General features: G+C 47.6%; 1 long non-coding RNA gene across 2 annotated transcripts; it reads right to left on the bottom strand.

Annotated features, from left to right (window-relative positions):
• Positions 1–9,902: 9,902 nt before the first annotated feature.
• LOC135119238 (uncharacterized) lies at positions 9,903–16,995 on the bottom strand. Of its 2 annotated transcripts, XR_010278069.1 has the most exons (4): positions 16,740–16,995; positions 16,252–16,394; positions 13,473–14,498; positions 9,903–9,934 (listed from the first exon to the last, which is right to left on the bottom strand). It is a non-coding gene; the product is annotated as an uncharacterized LOC135119238 (long non-coding RNA). The 2 variants fall into 2 exon arrangements; XR_010278068.1 differs by lacking the exon at positions 9,903–9,934 and having other exon boundaries at positions 11,268–14,498; positions 16,740–16,933.
• Between the last annotated feature and the right edge of the window lie 240 nt (positions 16,996–17,235).

Here is a 17,235-nt window from a genome sequence, read left to right as displayed (position 1 = left end):
TGGCACAACGACTTAGTTGCGTCTGAAGCAAATTTCCGGTTTCTCCAGAACTTCGCGCACAAATGGCACAAGGCGCGAATCGCTATGGACGAGTTAGGTAAGGATAGGTCGGGCAGCGAAGGCGTTTTTCGTGTCGTCTTCCCAATCGGGCTTGGGTCGCAGTGCCGCTCTAGAATGTGTGGGGACACACAGGGAACCGCTCAACTCACCTCGCAGCCCGCAGTGTATATCAGGGAGGCTGTGAGAAGTAGCTCAATAAGGACGAGATAGCGGTAATTGCCTTACACAAGTGCCTTCAGCGGTGGTAACACCTTACATCCTGTCTGGCATCCTCCGTGACACGACTCCTCTCCTCCTCTCATACTATCTTGTGCGAGTTCGTATCTAGGCTCGCGGTGATCTATCTATTACAGCGATTTGAGTAGGCGCAGGGTCAAATGTCTTATCATCACAGACACATAGGAGAGGAGAAATTACGTTGTTGGATATTTACAAGTTTTGCTATCTCTGTCTTCTAAACATAGGCGGCCAACAGTGGCTGAATATGAAATAGGCTGATGATGACAAGCAGATCTAAATATTAACTTTTTGCTACAATAATTGTCTCACTGACGAATTGCCTGTCTAACATTATTGTATTCGTAACGTAAGTCTTTGGATTCTACACCATAATGATTACAATGGTAGTCACTAATGACTGAGTGAAGTAGCTGCCTGTATCGCCCATATTTTGTTGAACACTATTTCTTTTGTAATATACACTCTTTTGCAAAAAAAACGGGCACCTATGCGAATTCTTAGTTTTAAGGACTTTACGTGTATTTCAAAGGGTTTTAATGATTGTAGTATGTTTCTAGCATCAAAAGAGTTAGCCGAGCATGCGTGAGAGTGTATTCTAAATTTGAATTTTGTACAATTGCTAAGAAATTGGTTAAACCTTGTTTTGGACTAATTGCTGGCAGAAAGTTCGTCGGTGTTTTGAAAAGTTTTTGAAGTGATTTTCAGGAAAATGATAATGCAGTTTTAATTAATGATTAATGTACTTTTTTGTTACATCAAAAGATTTTTGAAAAACTATGCGTATTTGACAAAATTTTCACCTGCTCTAAATGGGCTATACTGATGGTTGATGGCAATGTTAAGAGTTTCGGTATTTTAGTGTAAAGCGTTCTGTTGTTTAGATATTGTACTCACGTGTTTTGAAATATCGCTTTTTCATAATTAAACACTATTTAGAAGAGTATCAGTACCTTTGGCTGCGACAAAACCAATTTAAAGTAAGGAGTGCCCATCACAACCCGTCTCCTATCGGACTTTGACATTTAAAAAATACCAAATTTTGTGATAAATGTTAAAATGAACCACACGAAAAATGATGAGGAGGGTTAAAGCTATCTAAAAAGTCAAATTATTGCCGCGTTGAAGCTCTCGATAACTCCATAGGTACCGGGTTACTAAACGACGATTTAGCTGAAAGGGAGTCAAATATTCAAAATTAGTGGCCAAACGTATGTTTCTTAAGAAATGAGCAGATAGCCAATTATTGTTATGATTTAAGCAGGAAAGTGCTGTAGATGCCAGAAAATCTCGGTATAGGCAAGTTTATTTAATAAAATGTCCGTGGGATGAAAACACGCTATTTGAACGCTCAGACTCATAGATTTTCAGAGGTCTACGGAGTTTCCCAAGAGACGAGGTTGTTTAAAAATCAGTGATTACGAGACCTTAAGACCTCGTGCTCACAATGTATGCGCTATTTTCTGTATTTTGTAGAATTCAAGGCTTTTAAAAATGTCAAAGTCCGATAGGAGAGGAGTTGTGATGGGCACTGCTTACTTTAAATTGGTTTTGTCGCAGCCAAAGGTACTGATACTCTTCTAAATAGTGTTTAATTATGAAAAAGCGATATTTCAAAACACGTGAGTACAATATCTAAACAACAGAACGCTTTACACTAAAATACCGAAACTCTTAACATTGCCATCAACCATCAGTATAGCCCATTTAGAGCAGGTGAAAATTTTGACAAATACGCATAGTTTTTGAAAAATCTTTTGATGTAACAAAAAAGTACATTAATCATTAATTAAAACTGCATTATCATTTTCCTGAAAATCACTTCAAAAACTTTTCGAAACACCGACGAACTTTCTGCCAGCAATTACACCAAAACAAGGTTTAACCAATTTCTTAGTCATTGTACAAAATTCAAATGTAGAATACACTCTCACGCATACTCGGCTAACTCTTTTGATGCTAGAAACATACTACAATCATTAAAACCCTTTGAAATACACGTAAAGTCCATAAAACTAAGATTTCGCATAGGTGCCCGTTTTTTTTTGCAAAAGAGTTTATTTGTAAAGTTGTAATTACTTGTTTGTAGTGTTATAATATCGAATTGTTGTAAATATTTCTTTTATTTAGTTTTTATATTTAATTATATCTGTATTGTATTTTCTTTTCTTCTTTCTCTTCTATTTTCTGTTTCGCCATTCATGTTGTTCTCATCCATATTTTTTTGTATTGTCTATGTGTGTATTTTTATTTAATTGTAAAAAACTGTCGTGTAAGAATATGTATAGCTTCAGATAGATGCAGTAGCATAGTAGTAGACCGTGACATCGCTCGCAATACGTAGCGGCTTGCCTGATGGTTCCTCACAGTTGGTCGCGTGATCTGCTAACATTCCAGGCGAGTACACCACTGCTATCCATATTACTAGCATGCTTTCTGTATCCACTAGTCTTATTTTCACCCGCGTCATCATCTCCCGAGCCTTTTCCCAACTATGTTGGGGTCACTTTCAGTCTAACCGGATGCAGCTGAATACCAGTGTTTTACAAGGACCGACTGCCTATCTGACCTCAACCCAGTTACCCAGTAAACCCAATTCCTGTTGGTTAGAATGCTGTCAGACTTATTTGCTTCTGACTTACCCGTAATACTAATTGATAAATCGCCCCCTCAAAATCAAAAATAGGTATTCTGCTTAAATTTTCACAGATGAATAATTAATATCTTTCTCATTTCAGAAGCAGACCATTCTACTGGAGGACTGGATCAGGTCGACGTACTTAGTTTCGGCGCGGAGACAGTCTAACGCCCTGACACGCAGCATGCATGTCACATACAGCGACCTACCGCTGCCGGGAGACACTCCGCGACAATGAAGAACCCTAATGGTCCATTAGATGAACATTACATGAATTTTATCAGAAAGGCATGTGTTGCTGGCTTGCTGGGGAGTTTCTTGCGCCACTTCTTCCCAGTAATCACTCAGAGACAGAGACAGCCCCAAAAACGCCCACCCTTCCACCACTTATTGGTGAAATATTACAATACTGCTGTTTGTCAATAGATGGCGCTGTTTGCAATATTGAATCTGTTTATAAATTCGCGCTCTCTAGATGGTCAATATAAATGCGCATACATTGTGTTGTAAAAATTTTATAGTTTTAGCGTTAATTGTGCTCAATAAAGTAATATTAGGAAATTATGTTGTGCAGTCTAGGGAGCGTTTTAAATGTGTGCCTATAAAGATAAAGATAGATTTATTTGCAAAAACGTGTATAATGTCCCAGCTTTTAATTATTGTAACAATGATTCCTCGTATTGTAACATCTGGGACTGTACTTAAGTTATATGTTTTCACCAGATTCCAGGCTGCTTTGTATAATTATCTTTTACAAATAAAACCTAACTGTAAGTAGGATTGTAGGTTTTAAAATAAAAGTTCTAAATGCCAGTAATATTTTTATACATATATATTTTGATATATATTTTTTATACATATATATATTTAGGTTAAGTTAGTGATTATTGTATTTTAGTTATAGCTTCTTTTCTTTCTACGCACTCTATCTGCATCTCTTTCTATTCTAACTCTCTCATAATGGGCCAGCTGGAAGAGATTTCTTATGAAATAAGCTGTGCCTTTGTACTATCTTTTCTATTTTGTCTGTATTCTGTGTGTGTACATAAACTGTTAAATAAATAATATATAGTTTTATTTCACAAAATATAATTCTTATAATGGTTTACATAGTAGGTATAAGGGTCAATTCCCACTGAAAGAGCAGCGGCCGTAAGAGCACGGACAATGTAAGAGCGCGGCGCGGCGCGGCCCAGCGCGGCGCGGCGCGGCCCGCCGCGCTCGCGCTCAATCGCTTGCATTTACGGCCGCTGCTCTTTGTATGAGCGCGAGCGCGGCGGGACGCGCGGCGCCGCGCTCATACATTATCCGTGCTCTTACGGCCGCTGCTCTTTCAGTGGGAATTGACCCTTAGGGTCAGTTCACACCGAGACGCGACGCGACGCGACGATACTCAAAGAGGCCAATGATTTTGCGCTGCGCCGCGAGGCGCAGCGCTGCGTGGTGCAACGTAATCTGAATTCTCACAATGTAATGTGTATCTTTTCGTGTAGTGAATAAAGTATATTCTGAGTCGCTCTGTGAAAAATGTGCGCGCAGCGTCGCGTCTCGGTGTGAACTGACCCTTACTGTAACTACTCGTTTGTTATATGTGACCACAGTTTGAGAATGGTTGGGGACACAAATAAAACAATACACTCCATTTACATCGATTGACGCACAGATTTATTTATTTATTACAAGGCACACCAACTATCTATCTACAGTTATTGTTCCACCTGAAATTACACGACATTTTCTCTTACGCAAATAAGTTACAGACATGCACACTATTCGTAGAATACAATGCAAATTACGTAGCTTTGCTTTTGACAATATTCACACACATCGCTAAAAGATATTTAACAAAACAATATCAGAAACAAACCACTGTGTTCTTAATAATGTAAAGCTATAATTGTAATAAGGATATCGACATATGGTTAAAATTCAGTTACATTCTATTACTGAATAATCTGCCAATGCTTAGATTCATTTCCTGTTTAAAACCACTACAATATAATTCAGGATCAAATCTTTTGTGATAATTAGGACAAAACAAAGAATGCAGGAATTGTACATACATACATTGAAACACTAGAAAAACACACTTTTATAAATGCCCAGCAACACATATTTAGATTTGCTGTATATACATAACTACAAAATTAGTTTGGCTAATAGGTAAAATAATACCTACAGATACGTTAAACAATACCAATGAAAACTACGTTCATGACTTCTTTCTATTTTGAAGTTTGTATATAGCTGTAAGTCTTCTAAACCGTCAGTTGCTCAAAGGTCCATTAAAATTAAAGCTTCAATAAATCTATTGCTAACATTTATATCTTGTCAAAGAAAGAGACAGAGGTATGTGTGTATTAAAGAAGTAAACATATAATGTACCTAACAGCATTTCACATTAAGTTAAACCAATTGTTGCAATCAATCACACTTTGTTACCTAGTGCCTATGTTACCAACCATGGTCATTTGCCTATATCACATCAGAGGACAGAGAAATCCGATACGGTAAAGCATAAATAGCAAATCAAAAATTTCTTACTTTCATTTGCAATACACGGGAAGTCAATCATTTAATATTAAAACGAAATATCCTGATTGCATTAAAAATAGGCAGAAACAAGTTCCACATAGCTATCGGCAACGATGACGCCTGTAACACCGACCTTAAACCCGCTTCGTACAGTACACCGAATGTGTCACAGTCGCCAGGGTGTCTCACGCTGCACTGTCGTACTTGCGGGACGAGTCTGTACGCCACGTTTGACACTGTAGTGGACGCGAGTGGAGCCTGTAACGCCTGCGTTTGACAGGGAGCTCGCCACCGAGATCCGTTGTCACATTTGTTGTTCAACATGACCATGGAAAGTGGATATGAATGTATGTTTCCAAAGGAAATGTATAGTCGAGTCTCCGGCCTTCAATCGATAGGCCTGGATTTTCGATCTAGCGAATGGTGCGCAACACCCCTTGGGGTGAAGATCAGGTTGCCCAGGTTGAGATACCCGGGGGTCCCTCTGAAGGTTCTCGAAGAGTTCCTCAAGTCCAGCAGCTCATAAGGTGGGGACATAAGATAGTTGTGGACGAACTTGGGGGGGAGGTTAGCAGCCTCCCCCCCATAAGATTTACGGTTGCTTTCGATCAATATAAGGAAATGTATGGTCGAGCCTCCTGCCTCCCACAGGAGCCGGAGGTAGCGACCCTTAAATCTTTAAGCCCGAGCGCTCGATCTCCGTCTCCCTCGAGACGGGGGGAAAGCGGGTGGCCTTGTTGTTTATGTACCAGGACCTTTGGCACCAAAATAGGGTTGGGTGTGCACAAGCGGCGCGCCCACCCTATGACGGTCAATGCGGACGCAGCGCCGCCGCAGGTAAAGCGGAGGTGGGCCGAGGAGGAGGTGGAGCTCCTAGCCCGGACGGAGGCGCGTCTGGCTAGTGGTGGAGGCAGCGCCATGAACAGTGAGCTTATGAGGGAGTTGCCTTCTTTGGGGCGCTCCCTCGAGGCCATAAAAGGGTACCGGAGGAAGGAGTCATATAAGAGTCGAGTACGAGCGTACATGACCGAGATGGCTTCTTCTCAGGTACCACAGGGGGCGGCGGAATCGCCGATAAGGGGCACCCCCAGCAACAGCGCTGTCGAAGGCACGATGCCAGAGCGGCCTTCCGGAAGGGTGGGAGACGCTTCTGAAGACGGTCCTACTTCTGCGACCCTGCAAGACCCTGTGACGCTCTCCAGTGCACCAGACCATGCTGGAAACAGGAAGAGTCGGACAGGGAGTTCGCCAGGGAGACCCGTTGTCACCTCTGCTCTTTAACATGGCGATGGACGCCATTCTCGCATCCCTGTCGCAGGGAGTCGGTTATGGTTTGGAGTGTGAGCGTGTTTCAGCTCTGGCTTATGCTGACCTGTTCCTGCTTGCGGGGTCAAAGGTTGGGATGCAGACGTCCATAGACAGTGTGTGGAGCACTGGGAGGACGATGGGGCTCTTCGTCAGTCACGCGAAAAGCGCTGTCTTGTCGATGGTGCCTGATGGGAAGCGCAAGAAGCTGCATTACCTTAGCGACCGCACTTTTAAGGTGGGGAAGCGATGGTTGAGGCAAGTGACCTGCGTGGAACGATGGCGCTATCTTGGTGTAGATTTCCGGGCGTCTGGATGCGTGACGTTAGAGCATGACATCAAAAATGCCTTGAACAACATCAAAAAGGCACCCCTCAAGCCGCAGCAGCGGCTAGAAATCGTGAGGGCACACCGGATTCCGCGTTTCCTGCATGGTCTGGTGCTGGGAAACATTACGGATGAGAGGTTGAAATTGCTCGACGTCCAGATCCGGGGTGTAGTGAGGGAGTGGTTGAGGCTCCCGAAGGATGTGCCTGTTGGGTACTTCCACGCAGGGACCAAGGACGGCGGCTTGGGGATCCCATCATTGAGGACGTGCGTACCGGATCTCACTATTAAGAGGTTTGGTCGCTTGAACTCGTCGCGGTGGTCAGTGGCCAGAGCCGCCGCCAGATCCGAAAGGATCCAGAGGAAACTGAGGTGGGCCGATAGGCAGTTCCTCAAATTCAGCAAGGAAAGCCCCAAGTCTGGGAAGCGGACGACCGCGATGTATTGGCATGAATGCATCGGTGGATGGCTTCGAATTAAGGGAGTCTCCACGTGTGGCCGCATCCACGAAGTGATGCGGGAGCGATGCACGCAGTATACGGGCCGCGATTTCGTGCAGTTCGTGCACACCCACGTGAATGCGCTCCCGTCTCGGGTGCGCAACTCGCGTGGGCGCAGGGAGGGTATGCTGTCGGAGTTGAACTGCCGTGCAGGTTGCATGGTTAGGGAGACGACGGTACATACCATCCAGCAGTGCCACAGAACGCACGGTGGCCGTATAGAGCGCCATAACTGCATTGTGGACGTCGTCAGCTCTGCCATGGTGGACAAAGGGTGGAACGTGCTGAAGGAGCCTCATATCAGGACCTCATTGGGCCTGAGAAAGCCTGACATTGTTGCGTCTAGGAATGGGTTTGGCGTGATAGTGGATGCACAGGTAGTCTCTGGGCAGCGGCCCCTCGATGAGCTTCATCGTGAGAAACGTAGTAAATACGGGAATCATGATGAACTTGTTGAGAAGGCTGCCTTGTTGGATTTGCCATGTAAACAGAGCGTCCGTGCCACGTCATGCACTATTTCCTGGCGTGGCGTTTGGAGCCTCAGTTCATATAAAGAACTGAAGAGCCTGGTCGGGCTTGATGAAGGTGTTTTCTCCGGCATCCCGTCATTGGTGCTAAGAGGTTCTCGCATGAACTGGACGAGGTTTAACCCCATGACCACCCGAATTGAGTAGGGCGGGGAGCGAGTGTTCGGGTTCCTGTGGTGCAGGGGCGACGCCGGGCCCATGACATGGTCGAAAGCGCCCATAGTCTTGACCCGTTAATTTATGTAAAATCTAGACCATGTCGCCTTACGATCCCACCGGCGCAATGTCTTTCGCTTGGTGGCGGTACGGGGACAGTGGGAGTCCCGCCACAACAATCCATGATGATTACGAAAGTAGTCTCTAAGGACTCTGGCAAGTGAATAGGCGGTAAAATAGCCAAATGCCTTGTCATCTAATTAGTGACGCGCATGAATGGATTAACGAGATTCCCACTGTCCCTATCTACTTCGCTGCCGACAGTTGTGGCGAGCGGTCGTGCGTAGAGCTCTGTGCGCGATTATTTTTATTCCGGCTCTGCTATTGGCTGATGCCAAATATCGGTGCCTCTCGTATTATCTTGTGGTAAGTGCCATATAGCGCCGGCGCCATATTGATAATAGAGCGGGGGCGGACCTGTTCGTGTATTGGAGATTACTGACGGCATGGACGAGGACGAAGAATGCCGACGACAGCAGCAGACCCTGGTAGAAGCTGCGCTACGAGAGAAGGAAGAGGAGTTAAACGCAACAAGAGGGAGCTGGGGCATTCATACCCCGGCAATCGCTAGCGCGTACACCCCCCCAAGGTCTAGCATGCGTGCATGCCTCTCCGGAAGATCTACTGGACAACTCCGTGCCCCCCAAGGAAGTAACACCGGCTAAGGGACCAGCGGCAGTAGCTGGAACGCTGCCACAGCCGGGCGAGAAGCGGCACCTAAGCTCACCAGAAGAGGTGCAGGAGGCGGTGCGCCGCAGAATACAAGGGAAAAGGTGTAAGGAAGTCCCACCGATTGGGGGCCTTCTGCTCGGGCAGACGGCCAGCCCAGCTGCTACCCCACGCCAGCCCCAAGCCCAGGGCGACCAGCTCGCGGACGCCCCCCTGGAGCAACTGGCCGGGATGGCAACGGCCAGCACACAGGGGATAATGGAAGCAGTGCGCAGCAAGAGCAGCAAGCTCAATAAAGATGAAATTGCCGCCATTGGCTCGCACACCGAGCGCCTGTCTGCAGTGGTGACGCACCTCACGCTGCGCCTTGCCGCAGCTGAGCGTGCCGCGCAGCGCCTTCCCGTCGCCGAGCCTGCTGCACCTACCCCCCTCTCCTTCGCGAACGCCCTTAGATTGGGTAAGACAACCGCTCCGGTACCAATCGTTCCCCCTCCTGGGCCAGCGGTTGCCATCTGCAGTCATGTTGCAGCCGGTGCCAACTGTATGGTTGTGGCGGGACTCCCACTGTCCCCATACCGCCTTACCTACTTCGTCGTATGCACTCGAGGCGAGCGGACGTGTGCGGTGCTCCGTGCGCGAATATATATTTTCTGGCTGTCTCATTGGTCGACACCGAAAATCGGCCCCTCTCGTACTATCTGGGGGCATTTCGTATATAAGCCCGCGGCCATCTTGGTGAGTGAGCGAGCGCGAAATCTAGTGGGCGGAGCGTGGTGACATACCCTCCCCCCTAACCGCGACGCGTAGTGATGTGCGACAGTGACGCTTTGTGACAGTGACACTTTATAGTTGGGTTGTGACAGTGACACTTTATAGTTGGGTTGTGACAGTGCGATAGCGGCGTTTCCGTGACAGTGACACTTGTGTTGTGTGCTCAAGATTGTGACAGCTCGAGTTTTACATGGATTGTGACAGTGACACTTGTCATTTGAGCCCAGTTTGCTTTCTTATTGTTGTTTCTTATTTTTCTTCAAACTTTAATCGCTGTACTAATTTATTAAATATTACATGAACAAATTGCACAGCTGGAGCAGGAATTAATAGAGGCCGAGATGGAGAGGAAGGCGGAGGAGCTCCAAGCTTTATCGGAGCTTCGGAGGGCGAGCGGCTTTGCCCCCCGGACATCACTGGCACGCACTCCGCCACAGGGCTTCGCAACGCCTATGAGCGAGCATTTACTAGATCAGCCTATTTCGTCGCCGTCGGACGAGCTCTTTCCCCAGCCAGGCGACAAGCGGTCCGCAATGCTGACTTCGCCGGAAGACGTCCAGGCTGCAGTGCGGCGGAGGGTCAACGAGCGTAGGGTGGCGCGTGACGGCGTGCCCCCCATCGGCGGCCTCCTCTCTCGGCCAGCCAGCCCAGCTGCTACCCCACGCCAGCCCCAAGCCCAGGGCGACCAGCTCGCGGACGCCCCCCTGGAGCAACTGGCCGGGATGGCAACGGCCAGCACACAGGGGATAATGGAAGCAGTGCGCAGCAAGAGCAGCAAGCTCAATAAAGATGAAATTGCCGCCATTGGCTCGCACACCGAGCGCCTGTCTGCAGTGGTGACGCACCTCACGCTGCGCCTTGCCGCAGCTGAGCGTGCCGCGCAGCGCCTTCCCGTCGCCGAGCCTGCTGCACCTACCCCCCTCTCCTTCGCGAACGCCCTTAGATTGGGTAAGACAACCGCTCCGGTACCAATCGTTCCCCCTCCTGGGCCAGCGGTTGCAATCTACGCGGCGTTATTAAGACAGTTAATGACACTCGGCGCACACTATTGGACGCGGTGCACCCTGGGCGGCTGGGCCTCCAAATCGCGGGGGTTCGCAAGGTGGGCAACACATCATCCAGACTGCCTCCGCCGCCGCCGCGGACACACTTAGGAAGGCTGTTCCGCCGACGCTACGGCGGAGCCATCGGAGCGGCAGCCGTTGATTGCTTTGATGGGTGTCGATAAGGACACCTCCTTAGACGAGGTCCTGGACGACATCAAGGAGCAGAACCTACAGGAGGAGCCCGAGTGGACTCTGGAGAGAATTGGGAAAGAACTGCGGCTTATATTCAAAAAAAACCGGCACGGTAATCGAACCAGATGGGTGCGCCAGGTGTCGCAGGAGCTACGCCAAAAATTAATCACAAAGGGGAAACTTTATATAGGATGGGACGTGGTCGAGGTCACCGACCACGTATCTGTACTGTACTGTAACAGCCTTTTTATCGTCCCACTGCTGGGCACAGGCCTCCTCTCACACAGAGAAGGATTGAGCAATAATCACCACGCTTGCTCAATGCGGGTTGGTGATTTCAGACTTTATAGTCCAGGTTTCCTCAAGATGTTTTCCTTCACCTTTTTATCAGCCATTGGTGTCTAAGATATACTTAGAAAGTACATACAAACTTAGAAAAGTTGCATTGGTACTTGCCTGACCTGGAATCGAACCCACGCCCTCATACTCGAGAGGTTGGTTCTTTACCCACTAGGCCACCACGACGATATCGTGACCTGCTGTAATCGGTGCCAGCAGTATGGTCACCCGGAAAAGTACTGCCGGGTTAAAAACATGGTGTGCGGGAACTGCGGTGAAGACGGCCACAAGGCGACTGAGTGCCAAAGTGCCACAGTAAGCTGCGCTACCTGCAAGAAGTTTGGGCGCCCAGGAGCCAGCTCACATAGAACGGCAGCCAGGAACTGTCCGGCGCGCATTCGCGCGGAGTCCCGCGCCATAGCTGGAACCAGCTACTCCACCGTCCATGGCTAAGATAGCGCAGCTGCACCTGCAAGGCTCAGCCCTGGCGACTACAGAGCTGCCGGTGATCGTAAAGGCCATTGGTGTGCACATCGTGCTGGCACAGGAGTCCTACTGTGGAAGTTCAGCGCCTTCACTTACACTACCAGAATGCTCCGCCCCAAAAGTGGGGATCTACGTGGCGGATAGAACAACCACGTGTGCGGTGCTTCAACACCTAAGCACCCCCCACTGCCTGGTCTGCCACATCCTCATCGGAGGTCTATCCATGTACATGGTCAGCGCCTACTTCCAGTACTCCGAAGATATCTCGCCGCATCTAGAACATCTGGCGCGGGTACTAAACAAACTAAGAGGATGCCGAGTTCTGGTAGGCGCTGACACCAACACGCACTCTCCGCTGTGGCACAGCGAGCAGCGGCACTACATCGGCAGGGGGGGCGAGACGACCCGGCGAAGAGAGGCGATGGAGGACTTTATCATGTCGCATGACCTCATTCTCCACAATGTCGGCAACCAACCGCCAACATTCGCCACGGTCAATGGGGAATCCAATATAGACGTCACCCTGTCCACACGTGGCGTCCGGGTGGATAACTGGCGAGTCCACGAGGGAGCCAGCTCGAGCGACCACCAGCTCATCACCTTTGAGCTTGGTGAACAACGCGTCGTCGGCCATCCCCCACTCACACACGGGGCCAGCCCTCACCAGGAGAGCCTGCGAGATTCCGAGACCGCGGCGTGGACTGGTAGCAATTCCAGTGTGCGGTACAGTCTCGGATAGGTAAGTTGAAATGGGAGAGGCCTATCGTCCTAGTGTGCGAGGAGTTCACGCGAGTCATCGCGCGGACTGCGAAAGATTGTCTTGGTATGGTAGGGAATCGGAATGAAAGAGGGTATGAATGGTGAAACCCTGCGCTGGAATCCATGCGCAGGAGCTACAACAGGGCACGAAAACATTGGCAGAAGGCCAAAAAACGACCGGGGCGAATGGCAGATGATGCACGAGAGGAGTGTTGCATGGTCCGCAGTAAGTACAGGAAAGCGATGGAGGAGGCGCAGCTCGAATTCTTCCGCAAGCAAGCGGAATCAGGCAACCAAGACCCCTGGGGGTTGGCATACCGTACAGCCAGTGGCAGGTTCAGGCCACCAGGCAATATCATTAACGGGACCAGACTTGCGGAAGGATTTGCAGAGAATGTGGACACAGCGATGCAACACTCCTTGGGGTGAAGAGTTCCTCAAGTCCAGCAGCTCATACGGTGGGGACATAACATAGTTGTGGACGAACTTGGGGGGGAGGTTAGCAGCCTCCCCCCTCCAAGATTTATGGTTGCTTTCGATTCGTATATGGAAATGTATGGTCGAGCCTCTGGCCTCCCACAGGAGCCGGAGGTAGCGACCCTTAAATCTTTAAGCCCGGACGCTCGATCTCCGTCTCCCTCGAGACGGGGGGAAAGCGTTTACCCTTGTTGTTTGTGTAACAGGACCTTTGGCACGAAAATAGGGTTGGGTGTGCACAAGCGGCGCGCTCACCCTATAACGGTCAATGCTGACGCAGCTCCGCAGTTAAAGCGGAGGTGGAGCTCCTAGCCCGGACGCGATAGTGGCGCCACTTGCAGCATTGCAACAGCGCCATCTGTAGTGTAGTGTAGTGCGACAGTGACACTTTGTAGTTAGGATTGTGACAGTGCGATTGTACTGTATTAATTAATAACGAACTGTTTAGCTTTTGGTTTCGTGGAACATAGGGGATAAGAAAGATACTGGCCCCCAAGAGATTTAATGGTTGCTTTCGATCAATACAAAGAAACGTATGGTAGAGCCTCTAGCCTCCTACAGGAGCCGAAGGTAGCGACCCTTAAATCTTTAAGCCCGAACGCTCGATCTCCGTCTCCCTCGAGACGGGAGGAAGGCGTCTACCCGTGTCCGTCATGTAACAGAACCGTTGACACGAAAATGAGGACAGCGGGAGCCGCGCCACAACAACCCATAACGATTACAATGGTAGCCCCTAACGACTGGCAAATGATTGAAAATTGTTAAAAAGAAAAAATCACGCGCAAAGTGCAACATTAGCGGTGACACAAAACTCTCCGATGTAGACAACTGTCAGGACGGCCGCGTGTATTGCAAACATAAGTGAAAGTGTTTCCTGTAAGTATTGAGATACTCCGATGATATGTATGATATAATATGTATGATATGTCCGACTTCTCCTGCCTCATTACTTGTTATAAGCAAATCAATAATTATTAAAACAATGTAGTTTGATAAACATTCAAAAGGTTTAGGTACATCAATCCTTCTACATAATAAGCTCATTTGTAAAGTTTTTGTCATAAGTGCTCAATATTGTTTAACCGCAATCATAAAAGAAGTTTGTTATTAATAATCATTTAGCACTTAGCTATAATAGTGTAATGTAGCGTCTCACTGCAAGAAGAAATCCTGGTGGAAATACATAATACGCCGCGAGACAAGCGAGGCGAGGAACACGGCGCGAGGCACTCGGAGCGAGGCACGGGGCACGAGGCACAGGGCGCGAGGCACTTCGGAGCGAGGCACGAGGCACAGGGCACGAAGCACTCGGAGCGAGGCACAGGGCGCGAGGCACTTCGGAGCGAGGCACTCGTCACTCGGAGCGAGGCAGCAGGGCAGTGCTCGCCTGCAGGCAGCGCGCGGCAGGACAACCCTGTGAGATAACGCGCAGTGAGACACACGGGAGCAGTCAGCAGCAGGGGGCGGAGCGGCGTTGTTAATGTGAGTTGCCATGGTAACATAGATTAGATAACACATCATCATGATTATAAACATACATTCTCACAAACTTTCACATTCTACTTATATCCTACTTCCTACTATATCCTACTCCTACTTATTTTATCCCACCAAAAACATAAAATGTAAAAAAAAGCTAATCCTCTACGCAATTCCTCCACCGTAAAAAGTTTTGAGATCGCATAGAAGCCAAGTCCTGTTCAACCTTTTTTGTAATAATAAATCAATATTTTGTGACTATGTCAATAGTTTTGTTCACTTTACAATAATTGACTTGGCCATGAGCACAATAAACTACAAATATAATACAGCATATCTTGGAGAGGTGAAAGTCAAACATGAAGTTTAATATCACAGAATTAAATACTTTTAGTTTATTCAATTGTTACTAAATGACCGACAGTCAGTATCATCCAACATCACTGAACTGCACATGTAGGTACTATGGCGCATGTTTAGTCCATGGTGATCTCAAATTCCAATCAGTCCATAATCAATGCCAAACATGAATGAGAATTCTGATAACAATATGTTTACTAATTACTACCTCACCATAGGTTTAATATCACCAATACATTCATACAAATCATACCAATGAATGATACTAAAAATGTTCAACCAAGTGAGTGGATTTCGAGATCATGTTGCTACTTAGCTAGAAACTATGTGTGAGGGAACATGACACCCTGAGGCACAACAAAAGGCCCCTGAAACAGCCACCCTTCACCACTCCCTGTGCTTTTGCTGAGACGCGGTGCAATAATCTCCTCAGTAACAATTTGTTTAAGTTTCAAAAATCAGAGTTAATTATAAGATTTATGACAAACACATATGTAGTTACTACATTATAAAGCCCATTATTTTGTTACAAAACAGGTTATAAACTGGTAACTGTGTTGAAGAGGTCAAATAGGCAGTTGCTCCATGTAAAACACTGGTACCTAGCTGCATCCGGAGAGACTGGAAGTAGACCCCAACATAATTGGGAAAGTTGTGTAGCGAGTCTAAATGTAGCTGCACCTCACACAGTCACTGAGAAAGCAACAGAGGAGCACCACTAACAGTAATAATCACTAGTATTCATATAATAAGGGCCCTAAAACTACTGAACCCATTTCAAAATATTTTTTTACTGTTGGAAATCTACACTAGGTATATTCGAGTAACCAAGGCTATAAGTAAAGGTTAAAAGTAGTGGTGGCCTAGTGGGCAAAGAACCAACCTCTCGAGTATGAGGGTGCGGGTTCGACTCCAGGTGAGTAAAGTACCAATGCAACTTTTCTAAGTTTGTATGTACTTTCTAAGTATATCTTAGACACCAATGACTGTGTTTTGGATGGCACGTTAAACTGTAGGTCCCAGCTGTCATTGAACACCCGTGGCAGTCGTTACGGGTAGTCAGAAGCTGGTAAGTCTGACACCAGTCTAACCAAGAGGTATCGGGTTGCCCGGGTAACTGGGTTGAGGAGGTCAGATAGGCAGTCGCTTCTTGTAAAGCACTGGTACTCAGCTGAATCCGGTTAAACTGGAAGCCGACCCCAACATAGTTGGGAAAAGGCTCGGAGGATGATGATGATGAAAGGCTATTAGTTCATCCATACAGGTACGGGCGGACGTGGGTGAAACAACGGTAAACTGCTAGTCTAATAAGAATCAAGGAGACGTACCGTCAGTAACGCATCGCGCGCCACGTCACTCAGCGGCAGCTCGCTCGCACAGCTCGGCGCGGCACTCGCACGCGTGTGCCCGCCAGCTCTCTGCGCCGGCAGCGAGCACGCGGCAGAACACCCCTCACGCGCCCCCAACAACCCTGTAAGCGTACACACGTGCGCAGTTAGCGGTGCACTAGTCAAGCGTGCCGCGTGCAAGCTCGTCGCAGCAGCAGCACCGGCGAGAGCGCGGTCACGACGCGCCGCAATGCACATGCCTCACTCAACAGCTTATGTATTTCACAGGCAGTACACGCGAAATAATGTCGCAATCAGCGTTCAATATGAGTACACACGGTCCCAGGATGCAATGAGAACTATTTGGTTGCGTAAAAGCATTCAATTTCAGAAAAATTAACGGTATAGTCTAACGACGCCACGTGGCGTGGACGCCGGGCGGGAGGCGAGCGTCAAGCCAACAGGAGCAATAATAATGCAGAACTTACCATGATTGAGGTGTGCTGATATAATATTTGCTATCGAAAATTGTAGATTAGATATTAAGTAAAATTCTAACGAACAGTCACAAGGATCTTTTCCACTTTCCAATCCAACCTCCGACCACAACCGACCGAACCGTCCATTGTTGAGGGGTAGAGGGGGGAGTGAAGTCAGCCGTGGTCAGTGTTTCCACTAGAACGATTTCCTTTTCCCACACGCCAACTCTGATTTACCCTTTTTTTTTGTTTTAATCTTGGCAAAGATTTCCCCTTTTAAAGTCTGTTTTTTAATCTTGTAGTAAACTAAACTGACATTACTAGTGTTGTCAGTTGTTTGCAAGCCTTAAATAGTAATGTGGCACAACCGAAACTTAGCGTTACTCGTTACCAAAATCAACTATCGTTTTTTTTTAAATAAGTTATCCCTGAACGTGTCGACACTTATTTTAAACGCACAATTGATACAAAATTAACAATGTAAAACATATACTTTGAAATGCAG

The sequence above is a fragment of the Helicoverpa armigera genome, chromosome 31 (assembly GCF_030705265.1).
Source record: "Helicoverpa armigera isolate CAAS_96S chromosome 31, ASM3070526v1, whole genome shotgun sequence".
Classification (NCBI taxonomy): Eukaryota; Metazoa; Arthropoda; class Insecta; order Lepidoptera; family Noctuidae; genus Helicoverpa; species Helicoverpa armigera.
The sequence above is the reverse complement of the archived record's forward strand: the minus strand, read 5'-3'. Positions and strand labels throughout refer to the sequence as shown.